The 27717-nt window shown below is 47.2% G+C and overlaps 1 long non-coding RNA gene across 1 annotated transcript; it reads right to left on the bottom strand.

Moving 5' to 3' along the window:
- LOC147650447 (uncharacterized) lies at positions 1-26468 on the bottom strand. Its single transcript, XR_015276727.1, has 2 exons — positions 22706-26468; positions 1-781 (listed from the first exon to the last, which is right to left on the bottom strand). It is a non-coding gene; the product is annotated as an uncharacterized LOC147650447 (long non-coding RNA).
- Between the last annotated feature and the right edge of the window lie 1249 nt (positions 26469-27717).

Below are 27717 nucleotides of genomic sequence, written 5' to 3' on the forward strand. Positions count from 1 at the left end.
TTTTTCGTTGTTTGTTTTGTTGTTCTGGCCTGCCCAGGGAATTTTTACCCATTATGTGCTGGGACAACCTAACTACCGGTACTTAGGAGTGCTTGACAACGGACAAAGAGTGGCCGGGCCCAGGGCGGGGTGGGAAGGGGGCAGAAAAGGAGGGTGGGGACAGTTTTTTGTCTGGCTTTCTTTCTTCGGCTTCAGGGAAGGACGTTCGTGTGCTGGGTCGCGGAGCTGCTGCGGTGGAGAGAAGAGAATTTTGCCATCACCCAGACGGAGTTGCTGCTGCTTCTCCTTCTCCCCTTTCTTGGTGGCCTCGCACCCCCTGCCCTGCCGGGACGTGTGGCAGTGCCAGGCACCGCCGTGGAGCTGCTGATACACCTCAGCCACCGGCCCAGGATCTCAGCTCATCCCTGCTGATACACCTCAGCCACCGGCCCAGGATCTCAGCTCGTCCCTGCTGTTCCAGCCGACTGTTCCTCGGAGCCCTGCAGGAGCACCGGGACTGACTGCCTGGGTTTGTGAAAACAAAGCCTCTCCTCCATCCCATCTCAGCCGAGAAGGCTGTCCCGGGGTCCCTGGTTCTGTTTTTTTGTTATTGCTGTAGTTATTGTTTGTTTGTTTGCCTGGTTATACTAGTAAAGAACTGTTATTCCTATCCCCAGATCTCTGCCTGAAAGCCCCTTGATTTCAAATTTATAATAATTCGGAGGGAGGGGGTCTACATTCTTTCATCCCAAGGGAGGCTCCTGCTCTCCCTAGCAGACACCTGTCTTCTAGAACCAAGACACTGGCACAAACACTCCAACAGGAAAACATTTGTCTCTGTACTGCAGCAGCAAAAAATCCAATGTCTACCTGCCTGGTAGGAATTCCCTTGCAGCATGATGAATTCACACACAGCTTTAGTACACTGACTCCTGAAGCAGGTAATAAACTACTCAGCACTCATGTAGAAGCAGAGTTAAGAAACCCCGCCGAAGAGTGGCTACCCCATTTTCCTAAGGCAAGCCAGGAACCCCAGGAGTTAGAGCTGCTGGGTTCCTCCCCAGCATCATACTGTGTACACTTTAGGGTCAGTCCTCCAACTCATAAAGAAACATTCCACCATATAGTACAACATCGAGAAGAATTCACAGCAAAAAGGTGGTGCCGTGTACTAAGCTACATCAAAGTGCACTCCTCAGCTCATACACATCCCAAAAGCCTCCCCAAAGGACTGTTCCTCATTTGTGGGGACCGTGCATGGGCAGGAATTCCATCCCGTCTCCTCGGAGGGCCGTGTACCAGAGGGTGTCTATCACTGTTAGCGCCCAATCAAACATTAATTGCTGAGTGGACCCATAAAAACAATTTGACCAAGAAAATTCAAAAGAGAAGTGCTACCAAATTAGATGAAAATTGTGACTCAGAGATTTTCCTTTGGTCCAAATCAAAAAGAATTGCTGCATCCATTTTCCTTCCTTGGGTGGCTGCAGCCAAGGCCCTAGGTGAATTGCGACACCTAGAATGCTGGGTGGTAAAACAAGCAAATTTAACATCTAATGCCATAAGTGCCCTCCTAGAAGATGAGGAAATTACCAGGCAGGTGACACTTCAAAACCGTGCTGCAATAGACTTTCTCCTGTTGCTCCACGGGCACGAGTGCCAGGAGTTGGAGGGTCTCTGCTGCATGAACCTGACATCAAAAGCTCCTAACATCCATGCCACGCTCCGAGAGATGAAAAGCATGATCGGACAAGTCAAGCAAGAAGCAGATGACTGGTTCAATGGACTGTTTAAAAACTGGGGACTCTCGGGGTGGTGGGCTTCAGTAGTGAAAACTATTCTGTCACTGCTAGTCATTGTTTTGCTAACGGTGTTAGTGTTTGGAGTGCTAAGCAAAATACTGTACAGAAGCATAGTTAAGCTAATCTCAGCTACCTCAGATGTCAACCATATAGAGTTGGCAGACCGGAGTAACCCTCACCAGCCTGCAAATGGGAATTGGTGGGCCGCTTCAGGTCAGTAAGTCGTATAAGCTCATTACCTTTCATTTAATTACATATATCAAAGTAGGGGCAGATGTGGTGGTGCATATTTCTGGGAGTTACCTGGTTTCTGTGTAGACCCTCCCTGCAGCTGTGACGTGTTTTTCCCCTCCCCTCCCTGTCCCTGAAACGTTATCCCAATGGTTGGTGTTGTATGTCCCCCCGCCCCTCTCCCGAGGTTTGAAAGAGTCCGGGAAGGAGAAACCCGGTCTCTTCTCCCCTGGAAGCTAGCCAGAATAAACATCCTCTGAGGCCCCGGAGGGAGAAGCAGCATTTTTGGTCTTTTCTTGGTCTCAAAGGATCTCCCTGACCCCTCCATTCGACAGAGCTAGCGTGGATTACTTCGGGGGGCTAAGGGAAGATCGCTTCAGCTGGGCTCCTCCAGCCAGCTCGGCCCTGCCTTTGCGCTGGCACGGGAGAGCTGCCTGTGCTGGCTCCCTGCGGGCAGTGTCAGCCCTCGGGGCTGGTAAATCCTACTCCTGGCTGCAGCTCCTGCGTTCCCCCGGCCCTGCTGGCCCCCTTCCCTCGCCGCCAGCCCATGCTCCCCCCTGGCAGCGTCTGCTCGTCCATCTGCGAGGCCCCAGCACGGGCTCCGAGCTGCCCTTCTGCTCCAGCTCCTGCTCTTCCCTCCCAAATCCCACACCACAGCACTGTGAGGCGATGCAATGCTGCAAATGAATGATTTTTAGAGACGACCAAGCACCCAGGATCAGAAATTCTTATATTGTTCCAAGGCCAGAAATAAAAGCTGTGCCTGAAGTTGTGGAAGTGTTCCAGCGCAGCAGCTCGGGTTTCAAGCTCCTGCAGAGCTGGCGAGGAGGGTCCCAGCTTGTACAAGCGTGAGGGATGAAATAAAATGGTCGGGACAGTGAGAGATGAGTGATTTTGCAGACATTTGTCCCTTCCCTTGGCGGCGCTTCAAGGACATCTGGCACCACCTGGGTGGAGCGGCTCAGCGAGCGCAGCCGCTCTGGGAGCAGCTGGGGGAACCTTCTGCAGGAAGATGGGGCTGTGCCTGCAGCAGGATCAGCCTTGGAGCAAGGAAACCCTTTGCAGTGAGCCCCAAAAACTCCCGTGCATCCCAGTCCAGAGCTGCTCCATTCCCAGCAACCTGGGGCCACTGGCAGGAGCCAGCAGGGCTGGGCCAGGAGAGGGATGGGGAGCGGCCAGCAGAGCTCAGTGATGGCTCTGTCATCCTCCCCGGCTCCCAGCAGCACGAGGGAAATTCCCTGGAAGCTTCCAATCCCTTCTTTCCTCAGAAGATTTGGTTTCATCAGTGAGCAGCTCTGGGTGTACCTCATGGGAACCTCCTGAATCCAGCCTTGGCTGGCTGTAAAATAAGGGTGGCCTTTGTTTCACACACATTATCTTTTTTAAAAGATGGGTACATCACAAAACATCATCCCCACCCCTGCACAAGGACTTGTAGAATTTCTGAAGTGCTCAGTATTTTTTATGAAGTGTTTCTAACCCTTTTTTTTTTTTTCTGGTGAAGAAAAGCTTGGCAGGGGAGCAGCTTACCTGCTCATAAACTAGCAGGCAAATTAAAGAGGTTGTACAGACTTCTTTTTTTTTTTTTTTTTATTTCACTACATTTAACTTAGCCCACGCTTCTAAAATATTTGGGGGTGGTAGTGCTGCAGTGGTGCTCGAGAAAGGGAAATTTGGGCTCTGTCACTTGGGTCCTTGCTTTTCCAACAGGGAAAGGAGCAGTGCTACTTCTGAAGTGCTGAGCAAGGAAGGCCAGGATCACATAAAAGGCCAGGATCACGTAAAAGGCCAGGATCACTGGTTCTGTGGCCTGGATCCTATATTTTTCCAGTGGCTTTGCTCCAGGCTCCATGGCTCTCAGCCAGGCCAGGAGCAGCCTTTGCCCTCCGAAGCGTAGTTGGTGTTGCCCGTTGCAAACACCATTAACCAGAATTTCAGCCTCTCATTAAAAAGGAGGAGGAGGCTGGGAAGGGGAGCCTCAGTTAAGCGAGGTGAAAGTTAAAACATCAAGAAAAGCTTTTAATTGAAGTGCAGCCCTGCAGGGAAATGCAAAGTCGCTTGTTTGGCAGCCTTACAGATGGTGGGAATGTCACACTTTGGAGAAAGGAGAGGGAAATTGGGAGCTGGGGTGGTCAGGAGCTTTGTAGAAGTAGGACGTGTACAGAGGGATGAGAGGGAAGGGAGAAGCGCTGCTGCCTGTGGCTGCTGCAGCCTGGTTCCTGGGGCTGGCCATCCCTGGCACCTCATTCCTTTGGGCACAGCAGCATTCCTCAGAGCCACCCGCCCCAGCCAGCAGCCAGGGGAGCTGGCCCATGTACCCCTCTGAGTGAGAGCAGTTCCCCGGGCTATGGGAGGGTTTCCCCTTTAACTCAAAATGTTAGGGGAAAATGCAGTTTCCTGTTAATCACATCCCATGTGGCAGCCCCAGCCAGTTTGTTGTGCCTGCCTGGATGCTGCCTTGGCAGCAGGGACCTGAGGGAGCAGGACCCTGCAGCTCCTCCCTATTTTCATTTTGACTTTCTTTACTTCTTCTCTTTCCTCTCCTTTTCCCCACTTCTAGCTGCATTTTGTTGTTGCCCTGTCCTGTCCCTGGGGGATGTTCCAAGTGAGAGATGACACATCCAGCAGTGGTGTTTCCCACAGAAATATCTTCCCTGTCTTTAGTTGATGACCAGGAGGAACAATCAAAGGAAGATTTGAGTCCCCCCTCCTCATCCTTAGAGAAATCACCCCAAAAGCTCTCTCCCTTTGCAGATAGGGTGGGAAACTGTGCTGGATTTTGGAGTTCAGATTTTTTCTTGTGAGGTTTCACCTCAAATCATTCCTGGTGGGCTCCCAGCTTTCACTCCCTGCCATCCCAGATCTCTGACTGCTGCTCCCAGGAGATGTCACCCTCTGCAGGAGGAGAGCCCCTCAAGGAGTGTGAGGTATGGCTCAGGCCCAGCTTAATCAGTCTCGAGAACATAAATACTCCCAGAGGGAAGAGTTATGGCTGTGAAGGTCCTGCAGCTCCAGAGCTTCCCCGAGGTTTTATCTCAGCTCTGAATTAGTGGGAAGCATCAGCTGCCACTCCAGTGAAAATGATGCTTCTCTGAAGGGCACCTCACAACAAGGAGGTGGAAACCCTGGAGCTGCTGGAATGGAGGGGGACGTTCCCTTTGGCTATGCTGGTGCCCAGGGCTGAGTTCTCAATCATATCCTGGAGAAGTGCTCTGCAGGCAGCAGGGCAAGAAAACCAGGATGTTACACCAATCTGAGAACCACAAAATCAGAGGAGAATTGGGAAGAGCAACACAGAAATCACAGAAATCTCAGGGCAGGCTGGGAGCCAATCCAATGCCACGTTAGTGGCAAGTGAAAATTTTAAATCATCTTTTCCCCTAAAAGTCTTTTCTGGATTTCATGCTCAGCAAATCAAAGGAGCAAACTCCAGATCTGATCAGAATTAACCAGTCTGGCCCAAATCTCCAGCTCTGGCTGGCACACACGGTGAGATGCTGAGGAGCAGCCTCCTCCTCCTCCCTTTGGGGAGTTATCAGCAACAATGATTCAGTGAGTAGATTGAAACAAGGAATAAACTCGAGGAATTTCAGCACTTGCCTGATCACAGGGAAAATGAAGAGAAAGAACTCAGCGCCTGAATTATTTGTGATGAGTTAATTACGCTGGAAAAGGATGATGGAAGACAGAAAAGAAGTCAAAATTCTCTGCCTTTTCCCACCTACGCAGTTTTCTCAGATCCACTCAAAATTAATGTGGAGTTCAATATCAGACCCTCTCAAGTGCTGGGTGAGTCTGAGCCTGAGCATTTTTTGATCCACTACTCTGTCCAGTAGTACTGTGCCTTGGTTTTTTGGGTGTGTCCAAGATGTAAATCAAGTGGGAAGCAAAAGGCTCTGATAACCCAAGTCCTGCTTCTTCTGCAGGGCAGGTGATGACCCTGAGCACCCTGCCCCCAGCTAAACAGGGACTGCAGGAGCTCCTGGAATTCAAGATGTGGAGGTCTTGGATGTGTTCTCCTTCAGCAATGAAGGGGTTGGCTAGTGTCAAATCTGTTTGTGCTGTGGCTTGGTCAAGCCAGAAAGCTCTGCAGGAGGTGAGCAGCTGAGGCTGCAGGCAGTCAGGATGTTATTCTTGCCTCTGTTTGGGGGGGGACACGATTCATTGTTTATTTTCTGCCATAAAAACCTGCACTGAGGCTCTTCAAAATATATGTTGGTGCTACTGGAGAGAAGGGAGTTGGGAATGTGAATGATTTTGTTTTCCTCCTTCATTGTGTTATTGCCAAGGTAGCAGAGGAGAATTTCTTCTGTCTGAGCACAAATCAGGAATTCTTCTCCTCCAAATGTTACCCTTTTATTCACACCTGTCTCACGAGGCTGATTCCAAAATGAAATTATTGTAACTGTACATATTAAATAAATCACAGGCTCTACCTGGGCCACGTGTGTTGGCAACAGCTGATCCAACAGGAGCTCGTGGGCTCTCTCTCCTGGCTCTGTGTTCAGACAGCCAGTACAAAGCAAAGTGTGTTTGCACAGAGCAGCTGATGAGGCTTCTGGCTCCGACGTTTCCAAAGGGAAGGACAGGTACTGAAGAATAACAAAAGGAAGAGCAGGTATGGATCAATGGAGTGGTTCCTATTGTTTCCAGAACAAAAAGCTGTGCTCCTCCTCCAAAGACAAAGAAGCTGGCTGGGGTGTCTTGCATCCTCTGAGCAGCGTTGGGGGTGGAAAGTGCTGGTTCTTGCTGCTGGCAGAACCTCAGCGAGCAGCTGAAACCAGCACAGGTGAGAGGACAGCAGGAATGGGCAGCTGTCACAGCAATGAGGAGCTGGCTCAGAGGGGAGGCTGTGGGGACACAGTGGCACACCCTTGTGATGGCCTGGAGGAGAGAGCACGGAGCACTCAGAGCTCCCACAGCTGTGAACTTGGTGATTTTGCAAATACCACAGTGGGGAGGACAGGAGGGCCAGCAGGGAGGAACAGATGTGTGAAGCATGGGCATGGGATCCTTCCAAAGCCACTTGATAAGGGAAAAGTTTGGGAAGCAGGAACAGGGCCGTGTTTGGGGCTTGTGCTGAGGTGCTGCAGGATACGTGGGAGAATGGATGAGCCTAGTCCGAGACTCCAGGCCAGAGCGAAGAGCTGCGCTGGGCTGGGCAGGGCTGGGCAGAGCGAAGGGCTGGGCAGAGCGAAGGGCTGGGCAGAGCGAAGGGCTGGGCTGGGCTGGGCTGGGCTGGGCTGGGCTGGGCTGGGCTGGGCTGGAAAACCCCTCCATGGGCCAGGGAAAGTGCATCCAGCCCAGGCCAGCAAGGAGCAAAGGGAGACTCGTGCCAGTGCACAGCCCCTAAGCAGAGGGGTCCCCAGGGACCTTCCCCTGCCTGCGAGGCTGGGCCTGACAGCCTTCTCTCACAGCTTGGTGACCTTCACGCCGGCCTGTCCCCTCAGCAGCGCTGGGACCAGCCTTCAGAGCCTTCCCAAAACCACTGGCTTTGTACCTCAGCTGCTTCAGGTCAGGGTAAAAACAGAGTGCAGCACTTGGAAATTTTCATTTGTACTGCACTAATTGTCCTCATTATTATGGCTCCTGGAGGCACCTCGGGTCCTTGCTAAGGCAGCTGCAGTTGTGGAGGGGTGAGATGTGGTTTGTGCTCCCTCTGGTCTCCTGCATCCTCGCTGAGTGACAGGGCTCTGTCACTTGCCCTGTAGGAAGGGCTGGTGAGTGCTGGCAGGCACAGGCAGCCTCCCAGCTGCCTTCTTGCTGCCTTGCTGCCTCAGGGTTGCTTTCTGATTTATGTTGTGATGCTCTCCAGGCCGATGCTTGTTGCCAGCCCCGCTGGGATCATGGGGATGAAACCAGGGAAGCCTGGGAGGATGCTGTGGGGTGACCAGCTCTGTGCTGAAGGCCCACCCCAAGTCCTTGTGCTCCTGCTGTGGTCCCCTGGAGATGATTATTTAGCCAAGCATCTGACTGATCCTTCACTGCGCCACTGGAGCAATTACATACCAGAGTCAAACACCTCCATCCCTCCCACCCCTGCACTGGGTTTATTTCTGCCCTCTGCCCCTTCCCACTGCTCATGTCCTTTGCAGCCCCTCTCTGCCAGGCAGCCCCTGGAAGCCTGGAGGATAACCCTTGATCCCAGGGCTGCTCTCTCCTCCTGCACAGAGTGTGTGGGGTGGTGTGACTCAGCCTGACTCAGGGTGCAGCCTGATGTCGTGCTGTGTTTGAGCCATCATGCTCTTGCCATCTCCTTCCACCCCAGGAGCAGGAAAGCAGCTGAAGTTTGGCTGTTTTGGCAGATGCCTCCATGAGCCATTTCACACCCAGTTACCTTAAGCCAGGCTGGCATCACTCAGGTGTTATAAATTTGTATTGTGATATTGGCTTTTGCAGATGAATATTATATGTTAAATACTTTTAGCTATGTATGTACTTTTTTCTTGCTAACAAATTTTAAGCTTAAAAGAATTTCCTAGGTACAGGGCAAGGAAACCCCAGAGTGCAAGGACAGTGGGGCCCCAGCTGCTTATCAGGAGAACAATAGAGCCCAAACTGCTATCAGCAGAAGATATGAAGCCCAGCCGCCCTCAGGGGAAGGATGATGGGCACAGACTGTTATCAACAAGTGACCATGTACAAAAGAAAGGAAACCAAACTCCAAAATAATGCTCATCAGCAAGAATAATGATGAATAGCAAAAACAGTGCTGACCAGCAGAAAATAAAAACTTTGCAAAAACATGTTTTAAGAAGGAGGAATCAGGGAGGGGACATGTTTGAATATGTATTAAACCATTATAGCAGGAGGGGATAAAAAGAGTGTTCCCAAGATACCAGGTGGGTTCCTGGCAACCCGCCCGGGCACCCGGCCATTTTAACCCTTTGCTTTATTTCTTTTGTCTCCTAATTGTCTTTTTGTTTATATTAAATTCTTTTTATAATTTATTAAGTGAATCTCGTTTTAATAATTTTGTGGGCTCGTCTGGGATAAGCACCTCACCTCTAGGACGACCGGAGATCCAGAACGGGGAAACGGGCGCGCCCCTGCTGAGTTCAGCAGACCCCTCTCCGTTTCTCCTAGCGTGGGCCAAGCGCCTGCAGGTCAAAACCCCGAGGACAAGAAGGAGAGGAATAAAGCAAAGGAAAGGGGAAAAAGGCTCCCTAAAAACCACAGTATTTTTGCTGCATAATTCTTGTGCACGAAGACCCAAAGAAGAAGATGGATTGTAAGTAATCTTTGGGGGAGCGGGAAGTGGGGGTTTCAAGATACCCCCGGGGGTACTGGGACTGGGTCTCAGGGGAGATGTTAGCCCCTCGGGAAAGGGAGCCCAGGGTTTTCCTGGCACAATCCACTGGGAAAACAGAGTAAAATGTGGATTCTCTAAGACTTTGTCAAGTTGAGGATTAAATCCAAGAAATTTGGACTTAAAACTGCCAAATTGAGGAATAATCCAAGAAACTTGAGATATTTGACATATTACAGTGCCCATGGGTGGATATTAACAAGTAACTGGGAAGTAAAGAGCACCTTATTGTCTTGCTGTGACTGGGTGGAGTTGAATGGAACAGATGTGAGAATGCGTAAATAGGTGTGATTGTTACGCTAAAGTCTGGGTTTTTTTGGAATTGTGTTGTTAAAGAGGAAAGGTTTCCTGTGCTGTGCTGGAGTGAGGGTGAGCAATTGTATTGTGTTGTTGTCACGATGCGCAAGGTGGGATTCATGATGTGGTTCTTTTAGACGGTCTTAGAGTACAAAAGATTATCAGTAAACCAAGGACTTAAACAAGAAAACACACTTTATTGAGTGCTCATCAGCACTAATATGCGATAGAGGGAAAAGAGGAGAAAGCAAAGCATAAGGAAAAGAGAGCAAGGGGATTATAGCTACCAACGTTGAAGTCCACTCAGCCATCCAATGACGCAGAGTCTTCTGTCCGTTGGGGAGATCTCAAAGGAAGGTAAGTTTGGGGTATAATTTTATAGTCTTTTGCAAAGCGAGGGGCGCAGGGCCAAAACCAGATGAGACTGATGATCATTGTGCTGAATTCCATTCCATGGGGAGCAGGTGTAGGGTACAGAGTGATCCATGTCTTGCAAGTCTTTGCTCACCAGCAGGAACAAGGACAAGGTGTTGTGGAAACCCATTGCACAGGGTACCATGCACAAGCCTCTGCTCACCAGCAGGAATGAGAGCAGTGTACCGTGCAACCTCCTGCAAACAATCACTGAGCAAACATCCATCTCAGCTAGGCCCAAACCCCCAAACCAAGTCCCTTGTGATATTCAGGGTCTCAGTCTCTGTCCTTGAGACGGTTGTGAGACAGATGAGGGAATCTTCGGACCATCTCTTACAGTTGTTAAAGAGGAAAGGTTTTCTGTGCTGTGCTGGAGTAAGAGTAAACAGGCGTCAATGCTTCCACAGGGACTGGATCACGGTGGGGACACATGGAGTGATTAACTTCCTCCCTGCAAGCTCCTGTCCTGGAGCCCCAGGGTGGCAAACCAGAACTGGGGCTTGTAGTCCAGGAGCCGCAGGGGTGTTGTATCAAATCTGTTCGCAGCGGGATAGCAGCTCTGGTCTCAGAGCAGAGCCAAGGTTATCTTTAGTGGTGATCTTCTGTCGCCCTGAAAACTCAGCTTCTGAGCTTGCTAACATAGTTTTCTAAGGACTTTCCCAGGACAGTAACTGTAAACATAGATATGTGTACATTCTTTCTGTTACATGTCTTCTGATGGGCATCTCTCATGGCCGGTGCAGTGAAAAAGTGTTATCCTGACCATCCAATCCCTGGCCGTGGTCGGAAACCTATAAATCCTGGGAGGAAAAATAAACTCTGCTCTTTCTTTACCACACCTCAACCTGTGTCCGCGTGATCTATTGATCTTCAGCGGTAACATCTGGTGAAACCCGACGTGTGTTACAGGGTACTGTCTAGCCTGTGGTTATGGATGGTTTTGGGCTTTCTCTTACGGAGGGCCTGGTTCTGGAGATATGGCATGCGGTGTCTGATCAAAGAGGGATGTTTCGTATGCTGACTTTCAGCGATTGTGTGAGTATGGGAGAACTGAGGGTTTTTTCCCTGTGGTTGAAGCGATTTTTTCGCAGTTGGCTTTGGAGGCTTTAGGCGATTCCCTGATCGAGGCTCTGCTGGTCAGTTATCAGCCCCGGTTGCTCCGGCTGCTCAGGATCTGGCGAAGGTGCAGCTTTCTGAGGTTGGGGCCCGAGGTCGGCTCCCCCGGGATCGCCGGGACCCCCGGCGGGTTGAACGGAGCCGCCGCGGGATCGGTGGGCGTGACCCTGCCTCGGCCAGCGCCACGGCGGTGTAAGCCTGAGGCGGCCTTGGAGCCTTGCCAGCGGGCCGTCGGGGGCGCCACGGACCCGGGGGGTGTAACCCCGCCTCGGCCCACGCCCCGGCGGTGGAAGCCCGGGGCGGGGTTGGATCCTTGCCAGCAGGCTGTCCGGGGCGCCGCGGACCCAGGGGGTGTAACCCCGCCTCAGCCGGCGCCCCGGCGGTGGAAGCCCGGGGCGGGGTCGCCGCCTCCGCGTGCCCTCCCAGCTGTCACGATCCGCAAGGTGGGATTCGTGATGTGGTTCTTTTAGCCGGTCTTAGAGTACAAAAGATTATCAGCAAACCAAGGACTTAAACAAGAAAACACACTTTATTGAGTGCTCATCAGCACTAATATGCGATAGAGGGAAAGAAAAGAGAAAGCAAAGCATAAGGAAAAGAGAGTAAGGGGATTATAGCTACCAACGTCGAAGTCCACTCAGCCGTCCAACGACGCAGAGTCTTCTGTCCGTTGGGGAGATCTCAAAGGAAGGTGAGTTTGGGGTATAATTTTATAGTCTTTTGCAAAGCGAGGGGCGCAGGGCCAAAACCAGATGAGACTGATGATCATTGTGCTGAATTCCATTCCATGGGGAGCAGGTGTAGGGTACAGAGCGATCCATGTCTTGCAAGTCTTTGCTCACCAGCAGGAACAAGGACAAGGTGTTGTGGAAAACCCATTGCACCGGGTACCAGGCACAAACCTCTGCTCACCAGCAGGAATGAGAGCCATGAGTCGTGGAAAACCCGTTGTGCAGGTTACCAAGCCTCTGCTCACCAGCAGGAACGAGAGCAGTGTACCGTGCAACCACCTGCAAACAATCACTGAGCAAACATCCATCTCAGCTAGGCCCAAACCCCCAAACCAAGTCCCTTGTGATATTCAGGGTCTCAGTCTCTGTCCTTGAGACGGTTGTGAGACAGATGAGGGAATCTTTGGGCCGTCTCTTACACCACCCCGTGGCTCACAATCGTCGAGGTCTTTCTGCACGATGTTGTAGTACTGCTGCAGAATTCTTCTCTGAAGTCTTCAGGACTCGTTACAGTTGGTAGTATATCCCAGAAAAAACAGAGACAGGTAGTAGGGAAAAGATAAGGGACAGAAAAAGGAAAAAGAGAAAACAAAAACAATAAGAAAATCAATATGCTGATTTCAAAGAAAAACTATTCCATATATATAATTTCAACTAAGACTTACATATTGGTTTCTTATCTTAAAACAAACAATAAATTATATTCTAAAATACACCATGATAAAATGATTAACCTCATAGTCACAATGTCAGATTATTTATTGTAGTGCCTGCATAATTCATCGAGTATTGATAACCTTAGGGGTATCAGCAACATGTAAAGTACCAATCATGTTGTGTGCATCCATTATGGAAGTCAATTGTGTCAACCGCTTCATCATTCTCCAATTCAGGATGTACAAGATTGCTGATAGAACAAAGATAGAACCAAGTAAAACTAAAACCAAGAGGACGATGATGGGATGACACAATTTGTTCAAAACACCTGTAGCAGTTGGTGACCACCCAAAAAGAGTGTCCCACCACTTGTGTTCAGCATCTTTCCTTACTCTTTCCAGAACACGATGTATTCCTTTCACATTGTGGTGAACCGTAACTAAGGTCTTTTGTCCATCCTTTTTGATCTTTTCCAAAATTTCGATTAAATCCTGGTGAAGCAACAATTGCCTTACCAGAGTAAAGTTCATTCCAATTGGAGCAGGCACTAAACGATGAATCAAAGTGTAATTATACTGCAAAAGATAATATGAAGTAACTGGAGCTAAATAGGAAAAGTCACATCCTACAATCTCAGTAAAATTGCATACACAAAAATTTGAATGATTCTTAGTATCCACTACTATGTTTTCTACAAGCATACTATCACAAGCAGTTCTCAAGCATACACATCCATTGCCTACATACACAAGCACTGTTTCAGAAGTCTCATTAGGATGGATTTCAAAATGACAGATATTCTGTTCTGTGTCTAAACAAATGTCTTGAGCTTTGATTGCATTACTTTCACAGATAAACCCCTTTTGTTCCCGGACAATACAATTTTCTAAACCAACAGTTTGCCATTTCCCACCAGCCTGAAGGGCCCATTCCCTATGCTCTAAAGGATAGAGAACAGCTCCGTCATGATTCAGCCCCAGTGCAATGATAGGAAAGATTGAATGTACTGAAGCATTACGTATTGTCAACACAAAAGCTGTGGCTGTGTTTGTGGTGGGATCGTAGGTAAAATTTACCAAATTCCACCAAGATTGAAATTCTTTTTCAAAATCATTGGCATTGTCCCAGACTATTTTCCGAATCTCAGTGGGAAAGGTGCCTTCTTCACCCTCTCTGATAATTGATGCAGCAACTGACTGCATCCACAACTGGGCTTGAATACAGCTAAGAGCCAGAGAAACATTGTTTTGGGTAGCACTGAGTGCATCAATTATTAATTTGTGATCATCTACGTTTACCCTTTCCCAATTTGGTAATATGTTTGATAGCAACCACTGTTGGGTTCCCAAAGCAGTTAAAGATGACCTCAGTGGTTGCTGTATTTTGGTCAAATCTTTAGTTGCAACAGCCAATTTATTCATCAATACTTCTGAATCATTACTATTCAAAATTCCTAGTCCTGATCCCACAACACCGGTTATATCTCTTGTCATCCGTCTGTGAAAAGAATTTCGCTTTCGCAACCAGGTTGTCCGCCCCTCAAAGGAAGTTTACAAAAAAGGTGAACAAGCTGGCTGAATCTCTGAGACATTGTTTTGCATTAGTAATTCGACTTGTTTGATAGACCGTGCTGGGTTAAATAGCATTTGTTGTTGTCCAGTTTTCCTGATTACATAGGGTCCAATTTCAAAAATTTTTGGAGTCAATCTACTTGGTGGCTGTGTGGTAGGTACTACAACCTGAACATTAAGCTCCCCCCAATATTTGGTATTGTTTTTACCACACACGACTTTGGAGGACAACTGTACAGCCGTTACATTCAGCCAACAATCTTGATTTCAAGTTTCACAAGATATAACCTGGCCACGAGATCCGGCAACTTGACTGTGTACAGGCTCAGTGTGGGATCCGGTACTCAGTCTGCAGCGTATTGAAACATCATCACCTTGAGTTAACAGAAAAAACAGGGAAAACATTAGCTTTGTCATTTAGCACAAAAAGGGGTATTCACACCATGGTATGTGATTATTACACTAAATATAGGCTTTGTTACAGCATTTATTTTAAATCTATAAGTTCATGGTTTATCTGATCTTCATGTCCCTCGGTGTTCTTCTGTAGAAAATAAACAAAACAGAGTCTGCCACATAGGGGCAGGAGATTAAAACGATGGAATTATCCAGTGGGTGTTTATCCAATGCTCTATCCCCAGGGCATCGGAGGTTACCCATGCATATTCTCCTGTAGTTCTTTTAAAAGTTTCAGTTTGGACTAACCAAGATATAATCCCCACTCTTACCAGCAGAAAGCATAGAATTTCTTGCCACTTTTCCTTTTGTCATACTGGAATTCTGTTTACTTCCCAGTCCTTTTGTTGCCAAAAAGGAAGCCACTCAGTATATCCCTTGAACATAGCATAGGAGTTAGTGTAGATAAGACACTGTTAGTGTAGACAAGAGAGGTATTCTGTACCTCATGTTGGAAAACACTCCAAACAGCTATCAGCTCTGCAGCCTGAGTGCTGCTTTCTCCCTCAGTAACGATTTGTTCAGCAGAGGAAAGGTGGAGGGCTACTGCCCCACACCTCCACACCTCTCCCTCTCGTTTGGCAGAGGTATCAGTGAACCAAGAGTTTGCTGATTGTTTTTGCTCACTGTCCAGAACCTGTGAGTGGTGTTGCTTTGGCCCACTGCCCAGAATCAGTTGAGGGTGAGGTGGAGCGCTTGGTACAATGGGGCTGGAATCCTGCCACTGAGAGACCAATTTACTTAATTTTTTAAGTGGCAGGTTAACCATTAAACCCTTCAGTACCCCTTTCTTCACCCCCAAGTTCCACCAATACTGTAGGCTAGAAATCATCCTACCCTTTTCTGTTTTTATGTTAAGAGAGGTTTCTTTAATTATCAAGTCAGGTTTGTCATGGCTGCTACTTAAGCTCTCAGTTTTTTGTATCACCTGATTTTTTACAGCTTCTTCTGTTATTGAGAAGATGTTAGAGTCATGTTCAATCTGGGCATACCACTTTCTCACTGAGGCCCTCTGGGCCACCCCGTCAGGGTGGAGAGTCCCAGTAGTGGCTGTCTTAGTAATTTCAAAAGGGCCTTTTAATGCAATTGGTTGTTGTTGTGTAATTTTTTCTACTTCTATGAGAGCTGGATTAACTACCAACAGTCCCTTTTCCCAGGTAGTGTACCTCTTTTCAGCATCTTTATTTTTTATTACTTCTTTTTCATCTCCTCCCACAAGGATATCATCTGTGGTTGTTTGGAGGAGAATTGCTGTAGGTTTCAGTGATTCTGGAAGACCACAAATTAAAGGGGTCATAATTTCGGCTTTCACAGGTAACAAAATTGGTGATTCATAACCAACAATTAATTTTCTTTCATAAATCAGTTGTAGACAAGCTGCCTTATGAATGTTTTTGAGAATTTGGTCTGGGGAGCCGGTTAGAGCTACAGGATCTCCCCTTTCCAGGGGGTTAAGTCCCTCTGCCCAATATGCAGCTCGCTGTGTTAGGGACCATGGGTTGCGGTTATCTCCTGTTGTTAAGAAAACACCATGTCCCCAGTAACCACTTGCTTCTTGTTCAGATAATCGAATTTGATCTCCCCCTGTGAGAGACACTCGAAATACGTATTCTGTCTCTGACTCGTGAGGGAGATGCTCGTACTCCTTTTTTAACTTAGCCAATTCAGTAGCAGTGTACGGGATTTCTTTAGTGGTTACATGTGGATCAAGATCTTCATCATTGATATAGTTATATTCTGTTTTAATCAAAGGTCTTATTTGGGAGCAACAGTTTTCACCACAATTTTTTACCAAATGTAATTCTGCTTGAGAATATTTGTGATTTATCTGAGGAGTTTCTTTTTCCAGCGACTCCTTAAAGGAATCAGCACACTGTGAATTTTTGGCACACTCCTCACTCAGAGCAGTTCGTAACAAATTATTTTCATTTTGCAAACTTTCAACTAAATTTTGTAGGGATTCAATAATTGCATTTTCTTCCTGCCTTCGTCTCATGCGAGCCTCTACAGCTGACGTAAGGCAAGCTCCCAATACAGAACAAATTATGGTTTTATTATGGCCAAATTTGAATTTTGCCTCATGTTGCAGGGAGCAAATTCTATCAGTTACATTTTCCAGGTTGTACCAATTATTTTGAGCCCATTCTTCCCCAGCTGGGGAGGGCTTAGCATTGTGTTTTGCTAACAAAGCAATGAATGCAGCTTTATCTTTTATACTAGAGTTTTCAGAGTGTTCACTCATGTTTGTGTGTGTGAAGGGTTCAGTACCACTACAGGGAGGTAAGACTTAAGTTACGCACAGACGCAGCCTTTGCCACGTCACCCTTCGCGTCCCTGTATGGATGAAGAGACAAAATCTGCTTGGGAGGCACCCCTTTATGTTAAAATTCAAGTTGTCTCTTTACTACACCAAGCAGTCAAAATTCATCAAAAACACATAACAGTACACAGAACCACTACAGGGAGGTAAAACTCACACTACATCAGACGCAGCCAACGCTGCGTTCCCCCCTGTCGTGGGTGGAGAGACCAAATCTGCTTGGGAGGCACACCTTTATGTTAAAATTCAGACTCTCCGCTACACCAAGCAGTCAAAATTCATCAAAAACACATAACAGTACACAGAACCACTACAGGGAGGTAAAACTCAGTCACACTACATCAGACGCAGCCAACGCTGCGTTCCCCCCTGTCGTGGGTGGAGAGACCAAATCTGCTTGGGAGGCACACCTTTATGTTAAAATTCAGACTCTCCGCTACACCAAGCAGTCAGCATATAAAAAACCAGTAAGTCCCACCTTTTGTACTCAAAGATCCCGTGTAAAATTCTGAAGACAGAGCCCTCAAATGAGTGTAGGGGTGCTTTGCACCTGGGCGTGTGCAGTTTGCGAGAAATTCGAGTCGCCTCCCTTGCTTTCTAGACACTGCTCACCAGCATGGCAGGCTAGGTGCGGCTGAAGCGAAACGTCCTTCCCCTGATACAGACTGCACAACAACCTGCAACCCCTTCTGTCTCTCAGAATCCTGTCCGTGACGCCAATTTATGTCACGATCCGCAAGGTGGGATTCGTGATGTGGTTCTTTTAGCCAGTCTTAGAGTACAAAAGATTATCAGCAAACCAAGGACTTAAACAAGAAAACACACTTTATTGAGTGCTCATCAGCACTAATATGCGATAGAGGGAAAGAAAAGAGAAAGCAAAGCATAAGAGAAAGAGAGTAAGGGGATTATAGCTACCAACGTCGAAGTCCACTCAGCCGTCCAACGACGCAGAGTCTTCTGTCCGTTGGGGAGATCTCAAAGGAAGGTGAGTTTGGGGTATAATTTTATAGTCTTTTGCAGAGCGAGGGGCGCAGGGCCAAAACCAGATGAGATTGATGATCATTGTGATGAAATTCCATTGCGCAGGGAGCAGGTGTAGGGTACAGAGCGATCCATGTCTTGCAAGTCTTTGCTCACCAGCAGGAACAAGGACAAGGTGTTGTGGAAACCCATTGCACAGGGTACCAGGCACAAGCCTCTGCTCACCAGCAGGAATGAGAGCCATGAGTCGTGGAAAACCCGTTGTGCAGGTTACCAAGCCTCTGCTCACCAGCAGGAACGAGAGCAGTGTACCGTGCAACCACCTGCAAACAATCACTGAGCAAACATCCATCTCAGCTAGGCCCAAACCCCCAAACCAAGTCCCTTGTGATATTCAGGGTCTCAGTCTCTGTCCTTGAGACGGTTGTGAGACAGATGAGGGAATCTTCGGGCCGTCTCTTACACCAGCACAGACTGATGGGGGGGTGCCTGAACGGGGGGTGGCGCCGGCCCTGGGGGATGCCTTAGGGTCTGTCCCGTGTCCCTGCTGTGGCTGGGTCGTGCTCTGCGCCGCGGGGGGGACGGGCCGGGCCCAGGCCCCACGCCGGCAGCCACGCACGCTGTTCCCCTGCAGGAGCAGCCGGCACCGCTTCTTGGACCTTTCGCCCCTGAAGAAACGCTGTTAGGGGCGGTTCCGAGCGCTGCCCCGCGCCGGGAGCGGGCTGTGCTGAACTGCCTCCAAACCCCCCCGCCTCAGATTCCCAGGCATCACCCGAGCCTGCAGCTGGGGCCAGGCCTCCCCTGTCGCCTCCTGCGGCCGCGGCACACTAAGGACCTGAGCTGTTTACCACTGGTTCGGGTGGTGATGCTGCAGGGAAAAAGCCAGTGGCCTTGACGAGCCAGGGGTCCCAGGCTGCTGGAGCCTCTTCGGCTGGCCTCTGAACCTTGTTCTCTTGTAAAATGAATGTGCAGCTGAGCGTATCAGGCATTCCATGTGTTTCTAAATGCTTTGGTCCGGTGGGTGAGGGCATGAGTGCTCTTCTTGTGGCATGGTTGAATGTCACTGTCAAGGCACCATTGCTCACCTAGGGGACATTGATTCGGAATTCCTGGGGTGCATTTCTGCCATGGGTTCCACACTCCTGCCTCCTGTTCCTATCCCTGCGGGACCTGGATTTAGTCACTTTGTGCCTTTTGAGTTTTATGTTCACAGAGCTGAGACCCAGCTGCAGGGAGATGGTGGCTTCGGGTTCCCTGGACCTCCCTGGGTTCACGGACTGCTGTTCTGACAGCCAGGAATCATCCTGAATGGGTCTGCACCCGGTCCATCCTTGGTGAGATGCTGTCAGAGATTAGTTTCCGTGGATTTTGACACTGGCATGGACATCACGATTGTCTGGTTTGCTGATGGGCCCCCGGAGTGACCCCTGGACCCAATGCTGACACATTCAACACAAAGAAGAACTTGAGGCTGACTCTTAGTTCAGCATTTTCTGTTGTCTTCTCTCATGATAGACTAGTCACCATCCGTGACTTGATGCAAGAACAGTTGGATCACAGTGATCCACAGAGTTTCAACCAGTCCCTGGGACATTCCTGTTTTCTGTATCAAGAAGAAGTCTGGGAAATGGGGGTTGCTATAGTTTTCTATATCAAGAAGAAGTCTGGGAAATGGAGGTTGCTACAATACCTCCAGAAAGTTACTGCTATGATGAAAAAGCATGGGGGTGATGCAGGCTAGCATGCCTTCACCTGCTATGCTTCCTGTTGATTGGCTAGTCCTCATCGTGGATCTGAAGGATTGTTCTTTGCAATTCCTTTGCATCCCGATGACAGACCAAAATTTGTCTTTTTGGTGCCAGCTATCATTAATGCTGAGCCCACACAGAGATATCAATGGAGATTTTGCCATAAGGCGTGCAAAATTTGCTGGCATTTGCCAATGATATGGGGCTCTAGCCCTCTCTGGAGTTTGCAGGCAGTTTCCTGCTGCTCATCTCTACAACCTCCCTGAAATTATTTGAGGGTCAAAAATAATATTGGGACTAACAGTCCCGCATTTGGAGGTGCAATTATTTTTTTTGCATTCAGTGCAGACACTGCATGAATGATGTCCAAATATTAATGGACTTTCACATGGTTGTGTCCTTACATGGGACTGACCACGACACAACAGTCTCCCTTGTTTGGTCTATTAAAGGGGGACTCTGATTTAAAGTCACCTCTGACACTGACCCCACAGGCACAGTAGATGCTGGAGGAGGTTCTGTGAGCAGTTTCTGCTCCTCAAGTTGATTACATTAATCTTTCCATTGATGTTGCTGTTTTGTTTTTTTAGGTTTTTGGAGAGTCATGAGGCTGGATCAGCCCAACTGATAGAATTACAGACTGCTGTCATAGCATTTCATAGGTTTTCCCAGGCACCTTTCAATTTGGCCATGGATTCTGCCTCTGTGACCAAATTGAGAGCCATCCACAAGCAGGTGTTGATGTTGGATAACTGTGTCATTTATTTTTGAGTTTTGTTGTTTTTCTGGGTTTTTTTAGGTTTTTTTGTAATAACGAAAGGGTGAGATATCACCCTGAAATTACAGCCTTCTGATTGTATGGAGTATTGTATTTTTCTATTATTTATTTTTTTGATTGATTATAATGTTGTTAATTTCTTTGTTCATTTTTCTTTTTCATTTTTTTTTCTTAAACCAAAAAGGGTGAGATGTCGCCCTGAAAACTCAGCTTCTGAGCTTGCTAACATAGTTTTCTAAGGACTTTCCCAGGACAGTAACTGTAAACATAGATATGTGTACATTCTTTCTGTTACATGTCTTCTGATGGGCATCTCTCATGGCCGGTGCAGTGAAAAAGTGTTATCCTGACCATCCAATCCCTGGCCGTGGTCGGAAACCTATAAATCCTGGGAGGAAAAATAAACTCTGCTCTTTCTTTACCACACCTCAACCTGTGTCCGCGTGATCTATTGATCTTCAGCGGTAACAATCTTCTGTCCGCGCCTTTCCTCCCCCCTGGGCAACAAGAGCTGCTTGCGGGGGAGGGGTCGCTTTGGTGAGCTGGTATGCGATTCAGCGTTTGAAGTTGTTTGTTTTTTGGGGTTTTTTTGAGGTTTTTTTTAGAAGTTTTTTTTTGCCCCGCTGTGGCGACAGTGAAAGGTTTTTCTGGGAGATCGTGCTCCCAGAGCTACTCCCTGCCGAGCTATTGAGACGGAGGGGCGGGTCAGCCTCAGGAGTGCAAGAGAACTCCTGGAGCTCCGGCCGGCGGTGAGTCGGGCCGAACCCTGATAAGATCAGGGCACGGAGGGTGCCCTGAGGGGATGAGTTCAGCTCATCCCTTTTGAGTAAAGTGAGGGCAGGGGCCTTCTAGGTCTTGGTGCCCCTGGATTGTATAAACTTATTTGGAGCTCTCAAGCCGCAGAGCTGTGTTTAGGCGGCTGCAGGCAGGCTGGATTGAACCACAGACGCTGGTTCGGGTTCCCTGCTCCAGGCACAGGGGGATCAGAGGAGCTCTCAGTGACTCCTGGAACCTCCTGAAGCTGTGAAACAGGCCGGGAACATGCCCAATGGTGAGACAGCTGGGTGAGTCCCTCTGGGACCCCGGTTTTCTATGCCGGGGTCTTATGAGACCTCTGGCACATTAAGTTCTGTGATTCTGGGAGTAAGGACTGGTGTCAAACTGTCTCAGAGAGCTTTTTCTTAGCCAGATGTGTGAGTGAGATATGGAGCAGTACTGGCGTATGGTATCAGCTCCAAACCAAGGGAGCTGCAAGTTGCAAGCCTTTGTTTTACCGGCTTCTGAGAGAATTCCGTGTGTGATTGTGCTGTGGGCTTCTGCAGCAGTAAGCTATGTCGGTGCTTAAAATTTGAGATTTCAGGAAGAGCAGAGAAGTTTTGGAGAGGAGCTTAGAAGAATTCCAAGAAATGCATCCTGGGAGAAAGTGGAACAAAGAAGTAAGCTCTGTTTGTTTTTTTCTTGAGTGACTGCAATATTTTGTAGAGAAACAAACCCATTTCTTAGTATGCCTTCCAATTTCTTTACATTAGTGAATATCGTAGAATTTTGTGTTTGATTTTAATTTTAAAGGCAAGTTACAGTAATTTGCATAGTACTCACTCCTTGAGGTGGAAACTTATCAGTTTGTCAATAAGTGTTAGAGCTGTTAACCATAATGTTGTTTGTGTCCCCTGCTGATGGGCACAGCCCATGGTTCTTAACAGCAGAACCTGGTGCCAGCCTAAAAGCAAAATCCTGTGGATTGTTGTAAATCTTTTTACTGCTGCTGAAAATTATTTGGTCTCTCTTTTCACAATATGAAATGCTGATCGTCTCTCTGATGATTACTAAAGAGTTATTGTGATGGTGTGTTTAGCTAAAGATCAGGCTCAAAATCGCCATGATTTCATGTTCTTTTGAATTTGCCAAGAGAGTGCACATGTCTTTAGAAGTGCTTGTGTTGTTTTGCAGTTGTGCTTATTAAAGAAGCAGAATTGGGCCCAGTTAAAAGATTAGAATTAGGATTGTTGGTGTTTTGAATTGAGAAGAGAATTGTGGAGACTCTAAACTTGGTCTATTTTAATAAGTACATGTGTTAATTTAGAGATGAGTCTTATTTTGTGAAAGAAGAGCTTGAAAACAATGGTAAGACTGGTTCTTGCTATAGATTGTTCATAGTATATAAGCTGCAAGTACTGTTGAAACATAAAGGTATTGTCAGAAACTTGTCAATGTATCTAAATGCCTGTAAGAATAAAAGACCTGATCATATCTTGTCATGAGAAAAGTTACACTAGAGATTATTCACATTAAGCAGCTGTGTGAAGATGGACCCTTTGTACTTGTAGAAGAAAATTTAGAGAAGAATGATGTCTGTGTCTTCATTTCTAGCTTGACTGAAGATCTGTTCAAGAGAGTGAAAATGGTAACTGCAAGTTTGTTTTAGTTGGTAAAGGTAGGTGGCTAGCTGACTGGTCTCTCTGGCCTTTCTGCGGAGGTCATCTGCTCTGCATTGATGTGAGATGTGTCTGGCGCCTTTGATGGCTTTGGGGAGGGTCCCCAAAAGGAGGTGTTGGAATTTGTAGTTGATTCTGAAGCAGAGTAATTTGTGTAGTGGAGATTCTGGAGGGATGTGGTGTAAAGAGTGGCGAGATGATAGTGGCAGAGAGAGAGGGAGGTCTGCGATCCTTTCCATTAGAGTTGTAAAGATTTTTAGAAAGAGAGCGTGAAGTGTCTTGTTGGCTCCGAAGAGTGAGCACTGGCTTGTGGGGAGAAAAACTTTCAAGCACAATTAGAGGTGAGAATTGTGCCTGAAATAGGAGATGTTAGGAGCATCTGGAGCGCTGGGTTAGGAGCTGCTAGGTTTAGGTGTTGTTTTATTGCTTTTATGTAAAGCGGCTGCAGTAGGACCCGGTCCCTGTGAGTGGTGAACAGCAGGGCCCGGTGTGGCGGCTCCCGGTCCTCTCCCACCCGATGTGAAGGGTGCAGAGCGCGGTTCGTGAGTGGCGCTGCTGGAGCGGGACCCGCCCTGTCTGTGCTGGGGTCTCGAGGGGTGCGGGGTGCCGGCAGCGCTCGCCAGCCTGGCAGCGGTGCTGGGTGAGGTTTGCCGCTGAGGAGCGAGGAGGTTTCCCAGCAGAGGAGCCCCAGACCAGAGCGCTGTGGACTCCGGGCTCTGCCCCCCGGCTGTGGTGGGAGCTGAGTGTGTTCGAACATGCCAGTCCTGTGTGTGAAGGGACGGCAGAGCAGGGAGACAGGGGACACGGGCTTTGCCCCAGGGTCGGCACGCAAGTGACAGCCTATGGGCCACTCCCTGCAGAGCGAGCGGCTGAATAGAGCCTGCTCAGCCCAGAGCTGGGGCAGCAGGGGGGGAGAGAGATGGCCTGAAAAACTGCTGTGAATGGGAAAGAAGGAACGGAACAACAGCCGAGAAACAGACTGGTGTATGATGGGACCAAAGCAAAAGTAGGCTTGCTCGTTAGGTTCTCAAAACCTCATCAAGGTGTTTAATGTCTTGAAATAAGATCTCTTTTTCTCTTATTTTTTTCTTCCCTTTCTTTCTTTTACTCTTGTTGTTAAAAGGAAGGGGTTTGTTCTAAGAAACTGATAAAAGAAGATTGTGAAGCAAAACAAATAAATATTAACCAAAGAGTAAAAAGGTAATAAATGTAATTTATTTGAAGTTAAAACTAACCTAGCCTTTCTTGTTTAACTAATTTGAACACGCAGAAAGAGATTAGCTCCTATGTTAACTGTTAAATTTCGTTTAACCCAAGAATTTTAAAGAATACTGATGGAAAATTTCGATGTGATGTTTTCATTCTCCCTGTGTTATTAAGAAATCGTTTTCAGGTACTACTGAAAGAGTGAAGTTGGATTCACACCAATAAGATCAAAAGACCTGAGGACTGGACTGTAATACCCAAACCAAGCGATACCAAATGTACTCTTGGATAGAGACCGGTGGTAATGAACTGAGACAATCCAAATAGTCCAAAGGATGAGCTAAGAATCACGCCTAACTGAGAAGTAAGACCAAGCCTGTATCAGTAGTTTCAAGTCCTGCCTGGACAGGTTCTGAGACACTTTGGATATCCACCTTGGGGAGGAAAACTTCCTCTCCAAACAGGAGGACTGGGGCTGTTTTGGTTGGGAAATCCTCGCATATTTTTGCTTTTGCCTATGATTTGTATAAAGGAGGGGGGAGAACCACAACTTCCATCAGTGTCACATCATATACCTTGTCTAAATCATCCCAATACAGGACATGCTATCTGGATTAAATAAAAGTGTTTAAATTAGAAAAAAATAGGTTTTGTGGTTCACAAAGTTAAGCCTCTCATTGCACAAAGTGTTGTGTGCCAAAACTATTAAGAATAACTTAAATGATAACTTTTTTTTTACAGATGGGAAATTACTAGTGCATGTTGAGTGGGAAATACCTGAGGAACGGTGGGAAACTGCTGTTAAAAGGTGTCAAAAGAAATTTGCTTGGAAATTACAAAAGAGGAAGTGACAAGGAAATAGGGGGCAAGACCAGACTGACCACTACAACTCGCCACCAAGAAGAATATAAAACACCTGCTGTGAGCTGCAAACTCATAGGCAGGATTGGTGGGGGTGTAAGCCATACTGGACCCCTATTATTCCTTCTTCTGTCACTTATCCTTTTTCCCTTTTGGGACACCAGCAAAGCCATGTTACAAATGCTATCGAAAGCTTTACATGGGAAGACACCGGGGTTTCTTTCTTATTACCCACACCAGTATCGATAATCACTGCTATAACCCATCCAAATTAAGTACCTGTATGCATAAAGGGAAAATATTAGACCACAGAAAATCTAGGAACAAGTAGTAATAGATTAGAAAACAACTGCCCAAAAGGAGAAAAAAGATGGATTTGCTTCACAGTTGTTGCCAGGAGAAATAACCAAGGTTTGGTAAGAGAGCAAATGGTAAGTGAAAAGATAAAGCCAACACAGCAACCTAGGCCTGTATTAACCTCACGTCAGGACCTGTAAGCAAAGCTCAAACAGCAATTAAATGGAGAAAATTTCTTCATGAAGTGAGAAATACTCCTGGTAAAAAGTATAAAATTGGTAATAAAACTTGTACATAGTAAGTTCCAGAGAAACCAACTCTGTATTAGACCCAAAGGAAAGTAAAAAAAAAAAAAATTGTGTACATGGTAATAGAAACAGATTCTCCCAGTGTAATAGTACAGGGAAAAATCCTTACTCTGGAATCCCAGAAATAGCCAAATTTTGGGGAGATATAAATCAACATAAAAATGACTATTAGAAAGCATCAGATGTCTTATTTTGGGATATGTGAGAAAAGAGCATACCCAAAGCTCCCTTCACAATGGAAAGGGAGTTGTACTCTGAGAATGATTCAACCAGGACTTTTCCTTTTGTCAGGACGAGACAGAAATCAATTGGGGGTGTTGGTTTTTGAGGACCTAGAAAGAAATAAAAGGGAATGGTTTGGAGCACCTCAAAAACGGGGAGATGAGAAATGGCCCCTGAACGCATATTGGAAACATTCTTGGGCACAAGATGGAAGTTGGGGATATCGAACCCAAATTTTTGCATTATGAAACTCCAAGCTGTTGTAGAAATCATAACCAGTGAAACAGCTGGAGCTATGGAATTAATAGCCAGTCAGTGATGCAAAGCCTCAGCTGCAATATATCAAAATAAGCTGGCTTTAGACTATTTATTGGCTAAAAGAAGGGGTGTTCTGTGAGAAAATTAATACATAAGATTGTTGTTTTCAATGACAATAAAAATGCCATTCTAGATATCGCCAAGGCTATCAGAAAAATGGCCCATGTGCCGGTCCAAAAATGAAAATCAGTAATGACCACTAATTGGTGGAATAATGTATTGGGGATAGAGTAGTAGAAGAAGCTAAGTTTCTTCCCCTTGTAGCAGTGCTACAGTTGGTTTAATATTTCTTCTTTGTTTAATCCCCTGTTTAATTTGGTTGATCACCAATATAGTTCAAGGAATAGCAAATGCCTACAAACCTGAAATTGGCTACATCTGGAACGGCAAAAACAAAAAAAATCATGGTATTAAGAAAACATAATAATGTGAAAGATCTGTTGGAAGAAGCTAAATTGATTTGTGGAAAAAATGAACGAGTGCTAGAAGCTAGAAAACAAGGATTATTGCTCAAGCCAAATGATTTATAAAAAACAGAAGAGGAGGGGTTTGTTATAAATTTGTATTGTGATATTGGCTTTCGCAGATGAATATTATATGTTAAATACTTTTAGCTATGTATGTACTTTTTTCTTGCTAACAAATTTTAAGCTTAAAAGAATTTCCTAGGTACAGGGCAAGGAAACCCCAGAGTGCAAGGACAGTGGGGCCCCAGCTGCTTATCAGGAGAACAATAGAGCCCAAACTGCTATCAGCAGAAGATATGAAGCCCAGCCGCCCTCAGGGGAAGGATGATGGGCCCAGACTGTTATCAACAAGTGACCATGTACAAAAGAAAGGAAACCAAACTCCAAAATAATGCTCATCAGCAAGAATAATGATGACCAGGAAAAATAGTGCTGACCAGCAGAAAATAAAAACTGTGCAAAAGCATATTTTAAGAAGGAGGAACCAGGGAGGTTCATATGTTTGAATATGTATTAAACCATTATAGCAGGAGGGGATAAAAAGAGTGTTCCCAAGATACCAGGGTGTTCCTGGCAACCCGCCAGGGCACCCAGCCATTTTAACCCTTTGCTTTATTTCTTTTGTCTCCTAATTGTCTTTTTGTTTATATTAAATTAATTTTATAATTTATTAAGTGAATCTCGTTTTTAAATACAGGGTAACTTCGCGGCATCTGGGGCCAGAGAGCAGGAGCTGCCCTCAAATCCCTGGGGAAAAAGGAACGTGGAGGAGTTCATGTGGAGCTCCCCACAGGCCTTGAAGCAATGCTGGCAGGCCTGGCCTGCCTTAGCACTGCCAGATGCCTCTGATGTGCTGCCTCCATGGAAAACTGGGGGTAACTCCTTGCAGTTTTGTCATTTCCACTGACATCCTCCTGAGAGATGCCTGCAGGGCTGACAAATGCACCCCAGTGGTTGGAGGCTTTGTAGCCCCACTCTGCTCCTCCAGACGCTCTGCTGCTGATCCCTGTCGGAGCAGGGCTGGGACATCCAAGTGCAGCTCTGCCTTTGCACCTGCCCAGGGCTGCCCCGCTGCAAGAGCAGCCTCTGCAGTGCTTCAAAGCAGCCTTGTGTCTGGCAGCACTGCATGGGGACGAAATTCCTTGGGAAGCCACAGGGCCGTGCCTGTGTCCCCGTGCCTGTGTCCCTGTGTCCCCTTGCTTGTGTCCCC

The sequence above is a fragment of the Cyanistes caeruleus genome, chromosome 15 (genome assembly GCF_971803275.1).
Source record: "Cyanistes caeruleus chromosome 15, bCyaCae1.hap1.1, whole genome shotgun sequence".
Classification (NCBI taxonomy): domain Eukaryota; kingdom Metazoa; phylum Chordata; class Aves; order Passeriformes; family Paridae; genus Cyanistes; species Cyanistes caeruleus.